General features: G+C 47.3%; 1 protein-coding gene across 1 annotated transcript in view; it reads left to right on the top strand.

The window, feature by feature from the left end:
* The window catches only part of C1H1orf94 (chromosome 1 C1orf94 homolog), a 42256-nt gene that overhangs the window by 5871 nt on the left and 22238 nt on the right, over positions 1-14147 (top strand). The window lies entirely within an intron of this gene.

The following is a 14147-nucleotide window of genomic DNA, read 5'->3' as shown; positions in this document are numbered from 1 at the left end:
GTGGAAAGGATTCCAACCTGTGGCCCATGGGGTCTCTGAAATCATTCCCCAAATGCTGAGAGATGTGAGGATGTCTTTCAGGCAAAAGGGTGTACAGAAGCTTTCCTCAGATTTTCAAAGAGGTGTTGACCCCTCCAAGAGGAGAAAACACTAGCTGAGAGTATTAGACTCCAAAGATCTCCAGAGCTAGTTTCTAGTCTAAGACATCAGCCTGAGTTCCATGTCTGAGTCTTGTCTTTATTACTCCCGTCACCAAGTTTCAAGCTTTTAAAATAATAATGACAATAAAAGAGGCTATGTATTCCAAGTTTAAGCCCCTGGTTGGACAGTGTGCCATTTACAAAGGTGGGGAAGAAATGGGGAGTGACAGGTTTTGGGGGAGAAATCAATAGTTCTGTCTAGTGCTGATTTAACTCCAAAATCTAATTAGTCTTAAGTTTGGGCTTAGAGAATTGTGGCAAGCCACTTACTCAAGGATTACTTATTCATTCATTCCCCTAATCTCTAAAACTTCAAAGCCTCAGAATGAGGTCTTTGGATTTGCTGTTGACTCCATTGCCCTAACTACAGAATGACATTTGTTCATTCTTCATTCATGAATTCATTCAACAAACACAATTGCCTTCTCAGTACCAGGCCGTATGATGGGTTCCAGGGATGCAGAGATAAGTAGAACAGAAGCCCTTTCCTCAAAGAGCTCCCAGTCTAGTGGGTGGGATGAACACAGATACATCTGACGACAATGACATTCAACAAATATTGCTGGGTGTGGTGGCTCATGCCTGTAATCCCAGCACTTTGGGAGGCCGAGGTGGGTGGATTACTTGAGGTCAGGAGTTTGAGACCAGCCTAGCCAACATGGTAAAACCCTGTCTCTACTAAAAATACAAAAATTAGCTGGGCATGTTGGCAGGTGCCTGTAATCCCAGCTACTCAGAAGGCTAAGGCAGGAGAATTGATTGAACCCAGGAGGCGGAGGTTGCAGTGAGCCGAGAACGTGCCATTGCACTCCAGTCTGGGTAACAAGAGCAAAACCCCGTCTCAAAAAAAAAAAAAAGAAAAAATTAGTATGCACCTGTTACTGAAATGTTTAAAAAAATATATAATGGTGGAAAAGCTGGGGACAGTCTCTGACCTCCTTTATGAACCTTCAACATCTTGCAAAAGGTAGATCGCAACACATATAGTAAGTGTTCTGACGATGAATTGCCAGTGCCATGGAAGCACACTGAGACGCACATGACTGAACATGGTACTTGACCACTGGAACGGGCTTGGTACTTAGGGAAGTCTTCCTCTCAGGGAAGCAAGCTGAAGCAGCAACAGATGAGACCCCTGCACTGTGTGATGAAAGATGCGGGTATAATCTCCTGGGAGCAGGAATGTCATGATTAATAACTGCAAAGGTTTCCATAGGTGTGTCCCTTAGCTAGGTCTTGAGAAGAGAGAAAAAACCGCCTACAAGAAAGAGCCCAGCAGCAGGTGCAGGGAAAGATGAGAAGTTCCATGGGAGTGAAGTGTAGCCTGTGTTAGTGACCAGGGGAAGGTGGCTCGAGCTTGCTGGGTGTGGTTGGCTTCCCTGGATGCTTCCAGGCCCTCTGTCAGCACCCAAGACTTTCCCATTTATCCATCATAACAAACCTGATCTGCAGAGTGGAAAGGCTTTGGTGGGCATTATTCCAAGACAGACTCAGGTAGGGAGATAAATCTACTGAAATAAAAGAAATCTGTTTAAGCATTTTTTAAAAAATAGAAGTGGTTTATTGATTGGCAGCTTTCTGGGGCTATTTGTTGCAAGAAGGAAGAAGGCTTTTTTGCACTTATTTTAGTAAACTTTCACTGTTGGCTTCCATTGGCCTGTTCTCCATGCTGGTGAACAAGTGATATTTGGGAACCCACTGGGCTTCCTTGCTTGAATTGCTCTCCCAACAAACAACTCTTTGTGCTACTGTTATTTAAACAATTGGATAAACCCGACTTCTCTGGAAAAGTTGCTTGGAATACATAGCCTTTTTTTTTTTTTTTTTTTTTTTTTTTTTTTGGCATTCTTCTTTAAAAAGCTTGAAACCTGGTGATGGGAGTGATAAAGACAAGACTCAGACATGAAAACTCAGGCTGATGTCTCAGACTAGAAGCCAGCTCTGAAGATCTTTGGAGTCTAATCCTGGCTAGTGTTTTTTCCTCTTGGAGGGGTCAATACCTCTTTGAAAATCTGAGAAAAGCTTCTGTGCAGCCTTTTGTCTGAAACACATCCTCACATCTCTCAGTATTTGGGAATGATTTCAGAGACCCCGTGGGCCACAAGTTGGAACCCTTTGCTCTGAGACCCAACCCTTAAGCAAATGTCTCCCTCTCTCCTTATTTTATTTTATTTTTTAATTTATTTTTATTTTTTAGATAGAGTCTTGCTCTGTCACCCAGGCTGGAGTGCAGTGGCGTGATCTTGGCTCACTGCAACCTCCATCTCCCAGGTTCAAGCAATTCTCCTGCCTCAGCCTCCCAAGTAGCGGGATTATAGGCATGCATCTCCATGTCTGGCTAATTTTTGTATTTTTAGTAGAGACAGGGTTTCACCATATTCGTCAGGCTGGTCTTGGACTCCTGATCTCCGGGAATCCATCTGCCTTGGCCTCTCAAAGTGCTGGGATACAGGCGTGAGCCACTGCACCCAGCCTTTCCCTCTCTTGAGCTTCCCAATGCTGGGTCTCAGCACCCCAGTCCCATTGACACTGATGCACACCCGTTCTTGTTTGTCAAGTGAACTAGTGCTGGCAGACACTGGCCCTTCCCTCCTCCAGCCTGCCACATGTCCTAGCAGTCCCCCTTCATGATGGCCTTTGGCGCCTTGCCTCCCTGCTCGTATCTCCTCTGCCACCCTCACCACATCTCTTCTCACTGCATTTGGTGCCTTTCCCTCCAGGATGCCCTCCAGCCTTTGCCAATTTCATCTTCTGAAGCAGGTCAGCAGCACTGCTCAGATATCTCTCATGGCTCCCCCTGTCCTCTGGCCCCTTGGACCTGGTTTTCAGGGGTCTCTGTAGTGGCCCTGCCTCCATCTCTAGATGCATATCTTGCCGGTCTCCTGCACATGCTCTATAAACCAACAGGAGCTACCAGCAGGTGCATGTCACCTTGCCTTTGCTCATGTTCTTCCTCTACCAGGAATGTCCTTCTGCCATATATCTCTGTCTATCTAAATCTTAGCCGTCCTTAAGGACCTAGAATAAGTATGTCGTCCTCTGAATTATTTGTTGCTCACATCATTCAACATTTTTCTTTCTCTTTTTTCAATGGTCCTCTTTTTAATTGAAATAAACAACTATATTCCACCTCTTTCCTAAGTGATTTAAGGTGGCCCAGATAACAAAAAATAAGGAGACAGGTGGATTAGAGTTACAGCACCCTTTCTAGCTGTAACCGAGTTCCCCAAACTTTCTAAGCCCTATTTTCCTCATCTGAAAAACTGGGAAAAGTCAGAATGACTATTTCAAGGGATTACTATAGAAGCAAATGAAATGATATATATAAAGCTCATACAGCACTGGGAATAAGAGAAGGACTTGATGTTCATCATCATCATCACCATTCCACCGTCATCAATGTCATTATCACGGATAAAATGACAGGACACGATTGATATGAGACAAGGAGATTTATATGCCAGGAAACTTAGGCTGAAGGGAAACTACTCAACTGATGACAGCATCTGGTTTGAGATTCTTGGCAGCCAGGGCATAAAGGGAGATCATAGCATTCGGTTTTCATAACTCATGTTGTCTTCTAGGAGAAAGCAGAAGGGGTCATCATGAGAGACAAATGCTTCCTTAGCACTGAGAACTACATGGGATGGATCTTTTGAGGATGATAGAATGGAAGAGTCAGTTTAAAATCAGCTCTATTCTTGACCATTGGCCAGAGGGAAGGACACAGCCCCTTACTCAGGGCTATCAGCCCAGTTCCAGTGTGGGATTCTGATGAGGTGGTGGGCACCTGGCACATATCGTGTGCTGCCTTGTGGCAACAATTCCTCTTCTGCTGCTGCACTATGGGCTTCTTAAGGGCAAGGTTTGTGTCTTACTCATCTTTGTCTCCCCAGTGCCCAGCTGAGTTCCTGGCACCTGGTGGCTATGCAGTGGGTATGAATAAATAAGGAAGGGAATGGTGAATGAGCCATAAAACTGCCACCACCCAGAGGTAGCCAGCATCCAAGCAAGGGGTCACGGTTATCAGAGGAAGCACAGAATATCAATAACTCAAAACATCGCAGGTTTTTTCCTCTTTCTGCCTTAGTCTGCAGAAAACAGAACTAACATTTTCTTGAGCACCTTATATGTGCCAGGCTCTATATTTTAATTTTCCTCTTTATTTCACTTTCTTAGCAACCCTTCCCAGTAAATGGTTAATATTACTCCCATTTTACAGATGAAAAAGGTGAGGCTCAGAGAGGTTAAGCAACTTGCCCGGGGTCATCCAACTCAGAGGAAGCAGAGCATGGATAAGAGTCTGATGTGGCTTCAAGGCTTGAGTTCTACCGGAAACCTTGGGCCCTTCTGAATAGCCCTTCCATGTCTGCTTAGCACCAGGAGCCATGAGTGGTGAAGAAAGATGAATCATGATTAACGTCCCACTTCCCGTGTCCCCCTTTGTAATTTAATTTTATGGTTTCAGGAGCTGTGTCGCAGGTTGTGGGAGCCTGCAGAGATGGGCCACCAGTGGTTTGGTTTAATCCCCTTTTTAATATCTTTGTTGCAACGTTATTTCCAATTCAGTTCCCAAGTCACAATAAAAAAAAAAAAAAACACCTCTTCCTTAGGGTAAGCCTTCCCTTATTAAACAGATTCAAATGAAAAGTTTTAAAGATAATTTGAACAATAAGAATCACTCTGTAGCTCCCAGTCGAAGCTCCTTTATTGCTGTATTTATTCCCTGGTATTTCCTGTCTCATTCCCCAGTTCACTGAATCCCCCCGCCCCCCCAACCAACACTTCTAGTTCTTGCCCAACTCACCTGGTCCCTGGAGGGAGAATCAGGTGGAGGACATTTTGGGGAGCAGGGTGTCTCACTTCCACCTGACAATATGCCTTCTAAGGCTGTCTCACCTGCCCTAATGAGCAGGAAATTATTGCAAAGCATCTAGAGGGAAATTATCACCGGGTAGGTGTCAGCAAGTGCACGATTGCATCAAAACCAGGGTGGAGAAGTGATATGCGAGACTGGGGGGAAAATGGGGATGCCACAAGTGGAGGAAGAATACTTGCTCAAAATGCAGATACCTGGGCCCCATTCTAGATCAGTTGAATTGCTATTTCTCCAAGGGTGCTCAGGAATCTGTATTTGAAACCAGCACTACAGGTGACTCATGCATGTATATGAAAGGTTCTCTGATACTTTGGAAGGGGGTCAAAGATGATGAAACCTTAGGCTTGAAAGAGAACTGTCTGGCACATCTTTGAGAAGGAGGTGTTTCAGAGCAAAGTGTGGAAAGAAGGAAGGAGACTGACCTTTATTGAGTTCTAAGTGTATGCCAGGGACATTTAAAAAAAGTTGAGTCTACTATGTGTGAAGACCTTTGGTAAGAAATTAGATGAAATGAAGTCCAGGCTTGGCATTAAGGGAGCTGAGAGATTTCACAGTGTTGCCTCCTTTAACTTTGGGTATCACCATCCCCACTTTGCAGATGAAGAGACCGAGGTCTCCGTGATTTCCCCAATTTTATACCTTTAGTAACCCAGGCTCCTGGCTGTGAATCAGGGCCAGCGGGACTCCAAAGCCCGCAGCCAGTCTTGGCTCTCCCACACCAGGCTGTCTCAGTCAGAGCTGCTAACATTTGCATAGCACTCCTTACAATTTACCGAGTGCTTTCACATTCATCATCTCACTTAATCCTCACTGCAGCCTGGAGGGTGGAGGAGGGCTGGGGATGGGGAGGCCAAAGCTTTCTCCAGCCCTCCGCTCAGTCCCCTGCCTCCTATCAGGAAAGTCCCAGGAGACAGAGCTTAAGGAGTTTCCATGTACCTTTGGGACATGGGTTCACAAGCCCTGGCACAGCAACTGAATGAATCTGCAGTTTCTCTCAATTGTTCCTTACCCCTAAGCTGAAAGAAGTCAGCCTAGACCCCCCCAGATGGTGAGAGAGGTAGAATCCACCTTCCTTCCCTGTTTTCTTTCCTTCCTGCTGGTTTTCCAAGCAGGAAGGCTATGGTGGTTTGTGTGTTTGTGTGTGTATGTGCATGGGTGTGGTGTGTATGTGTACGTGGGTGTGTGCATAGGTGTGCATGTGTATGCATGGATGTGTGTGTGTGTATGAGTGTGTGTCCATGTGTGCAGGATGTGTGCAGATGGATGTGTGTGCATGACTGTGTGTACATGTGTACGTGTGTATATATGTGCATGGGTGTTTGTACATGGCTGTGGTATATTTGTGTGCATGGCTGTGATATGTGGGCATGGCTGTGGTACGTGTGTGCATGTGTGAATGGGTGTATGTGTGTATAGTGTGTGTGCATGACTGGTGTGTGGTGCATGGGTGTATATGTGCCTGAGTGTGTGTGCATGTGTGTGTGTTTGTGTGTGTGTGTGTGTGTGTGTGTGTGGCTATGGTGTGTATGTGGGGAGAGGGTACCTGGGCAATTCAGTGAATCCTGGATCTAGAGGAGGAGGAAAATGAAGGAAGACACAGGCAGCTTGGCAGAAGTGGCCACCTCCCTTACCTCCACACTGGGCAGGAGCCACACTGGGTGTTGTGACATGCACCAGAGAAATAGGTCTCTGTCAGAGAACATGGGTCTCTGATCCCTATGCAGACAGGTAGACTCAGAAGTGCCCGCCGGCCTTGGCCTGAGCCAGGGTGGAGCTCCACTGGGGAAGATGCTAGGTTGAACATCAGAACCACTGCTTACAGGATAAGGGGCCTCTCCTAGCCTGGGACCTTTGGTGCCCTCCCCATGCTGGACACCTGCCTGTCCACTGAGTTCTGCCTTCTGCTGCCTCATCCTCCTGGCTCTTAGCTGGCTCCTGGCTGGCTCCTGGCCTCTGGCCCTGCCTGAAACTGAGGCTCAGAGAGGGGAAGTGAATTGTAGAAGGTCACCCTTCAGAAAGGACAGAGTTGGGCTTTGAATCCAGGTCTCCTGACTGCAAAGCCCTTGCTCTTTCTCCTTCTTCCACTGTTAGGGGAAGTGGAGGGCAGGGGTAAGAGGGGAGATTTGGAAGTCACATGGACCTGGGGCCCAATTCCACCCCAACACTTATTCTCTAGGGTCAACTTGAATACATCATTTAACCTTCCTGAGCCTCAATTTCCTCTTTCTCAATTGGGAAGGAAGGTGCTCTGTATCCCTCATGGTTGTGGTGGCGACAAGTGCCACCTGTAAAACCCAGTACCTAGCAAACTCCTCGCAAATACTGGTTCAGGCCCCAGTCCCCTCCTGTCACTCCTCTAGATTGTCTTGGGAGAAATAACCCTCACCCATGGAAACCAGAGCCTAACATCTCCCTGCCTAAATCTCTCCAGTGGTTTCCCTGTACCTTTAGAACAAAATTCCTTAGCATCACCTCCAAGGCCTGGCAGATTCTAACTCCTGCTTTACCTCTAACTTCTCCCCTCCACCTCCATTCATGTGCCCCACCCACTTGAACATCATTCCCAACGATGCAGCAAGCTCTTTCCCTCCTTATGGTCTTTGCACATGCTGTTCCCTGTGTCTGACAAGCTCTTCCTTGCATTTGTTATCTGGCTAAGTCCTTATTCTCCTTTAGGCTGCAGCTTAAAAGACAAATGTGCAAAGAAGCCTATTCTGCTCTCCTAACTTAGGTACCTATTACTAGTATTCTCACACACAGCATTTCACTGTTGGTTTTCAGAGCAACATAGCTAGTGGTTAAGAGAGCGGCATCAGAGCAAGATTGCCTCAGACCACTGGCTTTGTCCCTTAGTAAGTCCGTGACCACAGGAAAATTACTTAACTTCTCTGTCCTTTGGCTTCTTCATTTTGAAAATTGAGATGACTGTACCTATCTGTGACAGGAAGCTTTTGATATATAACAAACCACCCCAAAGCTCAGTGGTTGAAAACTATTACTTATTTAGCTCTCATTTCTATAGTTTGGCAATTTGGGTTGGGTGCAGCTGGGGGGTTCTTCCGCTGTGGGCTGGACTTGGCTGAACTTGGCTCATGCTCACTCATGCATCTGCACTTAGTTAGGTCTGGGTTGGCTGATGTAACTTGGAGTTTTGCTCTGTGTGACGTGTTATCCTGGGCTCGTTTCACGTGGAGGTTCCAAGTCCCAAGAGAAATAAGAATCTAAGCCCTAATTCCCAAACACTTTTCAGGTATCTATGTCTTACAAATTAGGATGAGAGGGAACTACCAAAGAGTAAGCATACAGGAGGTTGTGATAAAATGGGGGCCATTACTATAATTAGTCTACTACACTACCCCACTGGGCCTGTTGGGGGGAATAAAATGAGAGTTTTGCTTGTAAAGTGCTTAGCACAGTGCCTGGCTTGTTAGTTAGTACTAAATAAATAATTAACCCTTCTTATTATTTTGTGAAATAGGACTTGAGGCTTTGACATATTAGGTAGCTTCCTTTAGGACAGCCCTCCCCTCCACCCCCATTAAACGGTGGGGATTTGAATCTAGTTTCCACCTCCCTCCGGGGACTGACCTCTTAACTAGTATGCTGTGCTGCTCCACCCACATAGACACATAATGGCAGAAACTCACCCAAAGCCATGAGGTCAGTCTGCAGATGGACCACAATTCAAGCCCAGGTCTGTGCCTGACCCCAGAGTCCTCCACTTCACTCTAATCAGCCAGGTTGCCTTGGGTACTGTGTTTGTCATTAGTCTAAAATTTCATAGCTGGAAGAAAATATTTGTTTTGGTATCCTCCTCCAGCAGTAACAATTTTCTGCTTGCATTTTTCTGTTGTTTGGCTCAGATGAATAGCAGTTTTCATCTTTGCTCTGTGTTATCATGTACACAGAACTGCTGTTGAGGAGCTAACAGCATGCTTGCTTAGTCATTATTCTGGGAAGGGGTGCCAACCAGTCAATAGCCTTTATTTTTGTATGACTCTGTACACCGCAAATGCAGAAATAATGCACAGCATCCAAATATGGAGCTACCATTGGACAACTATCATTTCTGGAGGTGGGCAAAGCAGAGGTGGCACCGCGTGGAGCTGGAGCCGCAGAACTGATTCTGACTTGCTTTCTTTGTCAGGAGCCCAGGAGCTGGGTTAACCTCCCTGATTGATTCACTGTGATAGAGTCTGTGATAGATTCGGTGGCTTTTACCCACCCCAAAGAGAAAGCAAACAGCACGGGAGAGATGCCAGGACTAGCAAAACTTGGGGGAAAAAAGGTAGATTGCAGGGAATGGGGGTGAGCAGGTCTAACCGTGAACCTAGCAAAGCGGTGGGGTGCCCACAAAATCTTTCTGTGAGCCCCAAGGTGATTACTCAAGGTCAGTGCGGGTTCTATGTGGGGTCTGCCATGGGACCGCCTTGCGGAGTTTGGGAGGTCTTAGGACCAGGTCAAACAGGATGGTTAGTGCCATCTGATCAGTTCACAGGGATGCCAGGCCAGAGATGGGATGTGAGATGGAAGGCCAGCAAATGGAACCAAAGCCAGACAGGTTACAATCAGCTCTTAGAGGTCTTGGCATGGGTAAAGGCAAGTGAGCTAGTTCAGTCCTTTGTTCAACAAACCCCGACTGAGCTGGAGTTATGTGCCAAACACTATTCTAGGTTTGGAGGCCTCTGTGGTGAACAAGATAAAGTCCCTGCCCTTGTGGAGTAAAGACACAAAAAAGATACTATTAAAATAGATGATGGTAATCAATGCCGTGAAGAAAATAAACAGATTGACGGAGTAAGGCTGGGGAGGGGCCCTTTCAAATAACAGTCAGGAAAGGCTACTTTGAGACTGGAACTGAGGCCTGAATGATGAGGAGGAGCTAGTCAAGGGACCCTGGGGGGTTGCAGGGAGAAGCATTCCAAAGGAAGTGCAAAGGCCCTCGGGCTGGACTGAACTTAGCATTTCAAGGGGTAGATAAAAGCCCAACATGCCTGGAAGAGGGAGGAGATGTGGCCAATTTGTGTAGTGCTCTGGGCATCATAAAGGAGTTTGGATTTTATCCTGTGTGTAACGAGAATCCACAGGAGGATTTTCAGCAGGGGAATGGTTTGATCTGAGTTCTGAGAATGTCCTAGCTCTGCAGGCACGCAGTTTTCTAGAATAAATAAGAACAAGCAGATCTTGTTTTCTTGAAGTGGAGGGGCGTGGTGGGAGAAGACCCTGAATCAGGGACTTTTAACTATATGGTGAATCTCGATGGCAGCGAAGGGTTTGATAAAGGCTCTTGGGAGGGAATGGAGATGGTATGACAGTGATGGGCTTGATTTATTCCCCCAAAATGTTGATCCAGGATTACTGTCAGGCTGGGAGGAGACTCTCCCGTAGTGTCCCTGAGGCTCTGCCCCAGACTCTCTCCTGTTCAACATTTCTATTTGTAAATTGGCAGAAGACTCAGAAGATGTGCTCATCAGACATGCAGCTGACATGGAGCTGTCAGGGACAGCTAATACCACGGATGACAGGCTCAAGATTCACTGTGATGATCCTCCACAGGCTGGAGTGATGGGATGAAACCAGCAATATTCCTGATTACATTCAGATTGGGGAAGAAAGCCCAGCCAGGGATCAGGGAGACCTTGCTAGATAACAATCTCCTGAAAGGAAGCCCAGGCTGGGGGTGGGGAGGAATTAGTGGAGGCAGCTGGACCCAGCCAAGTCCCTACATCACTTTCTTGCCTCCTAGTGGAAAGGCCCTTAGCCTTTCAGGGTCATTCTTCCCATCTGTAAAGTGGGGATGATTCTGGCTACTGCCCAGGCATGTGGGGAGGATTAAATATGAACACATATGTGGATGACTGGCTTCCTGTCTGGCCCGTAGTAGACTCACGACAAATGCAAGGGAAATATGAATTTGGTTGGAAAGAGAAGAATGGATCTCCTATGGCAACCTTTCAAGGGCACCTGGCAGGGCTTGCAGCCGGGGTGGGCCCCTATGTTCTCGGCACACCAATGCCAGCTTTCTAAGAGTCTCATTGGTTTCTGCGGTATGTAGAGGAGAATGGCCTGGAGTGGTCAGGTCTGGAAGCCATATTGCCTGAAAGCCACTGTGAGTTCAGAATGGAGAGAAGAAGGTGGTTGCAGCTGCGGTGGGGGGGCGGGGGGGAACATGAATGTTTCCTTAAACACCACAAAGGCTGCAGTGTGGGAACGAATGGGGAAGATGCTTTCTTCGTTGCTCTGGATGCCTGTGAGGAGAAGTTGTGCAGAGGCACATATGGATGCATCATAACTAAGATCTAAACATTGATAATTACATTATAATAATTATGCTGTGAGCATTTCTCGAGGGCCCACTATGTACCCGGCTTGTGCTAAGTGTTTCGTACAACTTATAGAATGCTCACAGTCTAATCTTGACAGATGAGGAATACAAGGTGTAGACGGCAGCTCTTGAGAGGCAGAGCAGGGATTCACACTCAGCCCCTGCTAGTTCCTGTCTGCTAGCCTGGCTTCAGGATGGGGAGGGCAGGAGTGATCTCCCAGGTGCTGAGAAGGGACTATCATGGGGTGTTTTTTGGTACAGGGATCTCAGGGCCCTGTGGGGCTTCTAGAAGCTACTTTGAGTATGTATGTGTAATATTTGTATACAATAAAGCAGAAAGCAAATACAGACAAATAGAATGACTAGTGTGTTACGATCCTATGTAACCATTACCCGGCTTTAGCAATGATCAACATATGGCCAATGTTGTTTCATCTATTACTTTTTCCTCCTTCTGCTAGATTAATTTTAAAGGCAGTCCCAGGCATCATTTTCTCTGTAAATACTATGTATTTCTAAGAGATAAGGACTCTTTGTTGTTGTTAGGTATAACCACAATACCATTATCACAATTTTAAAAAATTAACATAATTGTACTGTGTCTTTCTAATTCAGTGAAGCTATTGATGTGTGGCTTGCTTTGCAAAGTATTTGGGGAGGGGAGTAAAAAACTAGTCCTTCAAATGTCTGACTTCTGTGACTTGAGACACCTGTTCCTTTTGAGGCGCATGGTGAAGAGGAGGAAGAGGAGGGGGATCTAAAACTTGAGACCTCGGATTGGCAGCCCCTTTATTCTGATTGTTCTCAGGGGGACACAGCCGGGGAAGTGAGGCCTATTTATAGGCCTAAGTCTAGACATGGGAAGGAGGCAGAGGAAGGGAATAGGTGACAAGTCAGGGAAAGGGGACAGAAGAGAGAGTGGAGGGAAAGAGCAAATAATAGAGAGTGACATCGCTGCACACACAGCTCCAGTGGCCCTCCAGGAGCCGGCCAGGACCAGCTCACACTAGCTAATGCTCACAGCCGACACTGACTGAATGTTTCCTGTGCACGGCACTGTGCTGAGCTCACATACGAGTGACCTCACTGAATGCCCCCAACCATCCCATGAGGCAGGTGATGTTAGGTGCCACACCCGTTTTACAGGGGAAGACACTGAGGTTCCAGGGTCTGACATGAAAAGAGCAGTGGTGCCTGGATTCAAACCCAGGTCTGTTTGTCTGGAGTCTGCTTTTTGCAGGCATTACTCTCTGCCTCCAAGCCTGGTAAGGTTCCATGTGGGGGTAGAGAGGCTAATGTTCAAGAAGTACGACTGTCTTGGCTGCTGGACTATTGGTACATTCCCATGTCTTTAGTACATAGCTCTTCCCCAAGCTCCCCAAGCACTGTGAACCGCCAAGTCTTTGCCTCAGGACTCATCAGGACCCAGCGACTAAAGGTTTCCTGTCTGGCACAGCAGGAAGCCTCTAAGACTGTAGACTGTGTCCACTCTGATTGACTGTTAAATGCAGTGACTACTCCCCTGGGTCTGTGTTTGGTGACATGTGAATTGTGTGCCTGCCTGTTTCTGTTTGTGTGTATGTGTGTGTGTGTGCTTGTACACAATGAGCATTACCAGGAAGGCATGGACCCTGCTGGAAGCATTCCATGGTCACCGTTTTGGAGACTCATCACGCCCTCTGAGAGGCTGGCCAGAGCTGGATCGTGTGCTGGGCCTCCAGACTGCAAAGCCTAAGCCACAGCAGCTGAGCTCCCCTATGGGGCTCCTCGATTTTTTCTCTTGGGTCTTCTTCATCATCTTCTCCTTCAGCGCTCCCATGATAGAAGGCCGAGCCGTTTCCAGAATACTTGGTGTGGGCCACATCATCCACCTCTCATAGGAGCCCCTTGAGTGAGGACAGCAGATGGTTCTAGGTTGGTGGCTCTTGACCTCCTGGGAGCACTAGGAAGGAAGGTGCCTGTGCGGGGCCTTCAGCCAGGCCAGTAGTATTGCAATCCTTTCTACACCTGGAGAAAAGTGGCAATGAGGAGCCTAGGATCCAGGAGACCATCAGGTGCTATCAGGGACCACCAGCCAGGCCAGTAGGATTGCAATCCTTTCTACACCTGGAGAGAAGTGGCAATGAGGAGTCTAGGATCCAGGAGACCATCAGGTGCTATCAGACAGGTGCTGACCAGCAAGGGTGTAGTGGAGGACCCAGGGTCCAAGGTGCAGGTTGAGGCCAATATTTAGTTTCAGGAAGACCCCAGTGAATCAGTGCAGGGATCTCCCAACTGCTGGTGCTGCCCATGAAGTGAGACCCAGTCCACAGGCTGTGATTGGGTCAGAGGCCATGCCAGAGTGAACATGAGTATCCAAGACACTACTGTATGAGATCCAGGGGCGGGGACCAACCAAGGTTGACAGTGGTGTAAACATGACAGCTGACCTTTGAATCGCCCTTACTCTATGCCAGACACCATTCAAAGTGCTTTGCACCTCTATGATACTCCTAGTAATGAGAGGAGGAGACAGAATACCAAGATGCTGAACAATCTCCCCAGGGTCATACCGATGGGAAGTGACTGGGTCAGGGTGTAAGCTCAGGCTAACCACTCCACCACTCTGCAGTGAGGTGATGGGGGCTGCTCTACGCTCCTGTGGGCTTCCCAGGGCTCAGCCCCAGCACCCTAGACTCTGCACTTAGAGCTGTTGGCTTGCTCCTGACACCTTGGCTGCTGGGTAAAATTTCCCAGTGAACCC

This window comes from Macaca nemestrina, chromosome 1, assembly GCF_043159975.1.
Source record: "Macaca nemestrina isolate mMacNem1 chromosome 1, mMacNem.hap1, whole genome shotgun sequence".
Lineage (NCBI taxonomy): Eukaryota > Metazoa > Chordata > Mammalia > Primates > Cercopithecidae > Macaca > Macaca nemestrina.
Note: the sequence above shows the minus strand (reverse complement) of the source record. Positions and strands in the feature narration are given on the sequence as shown.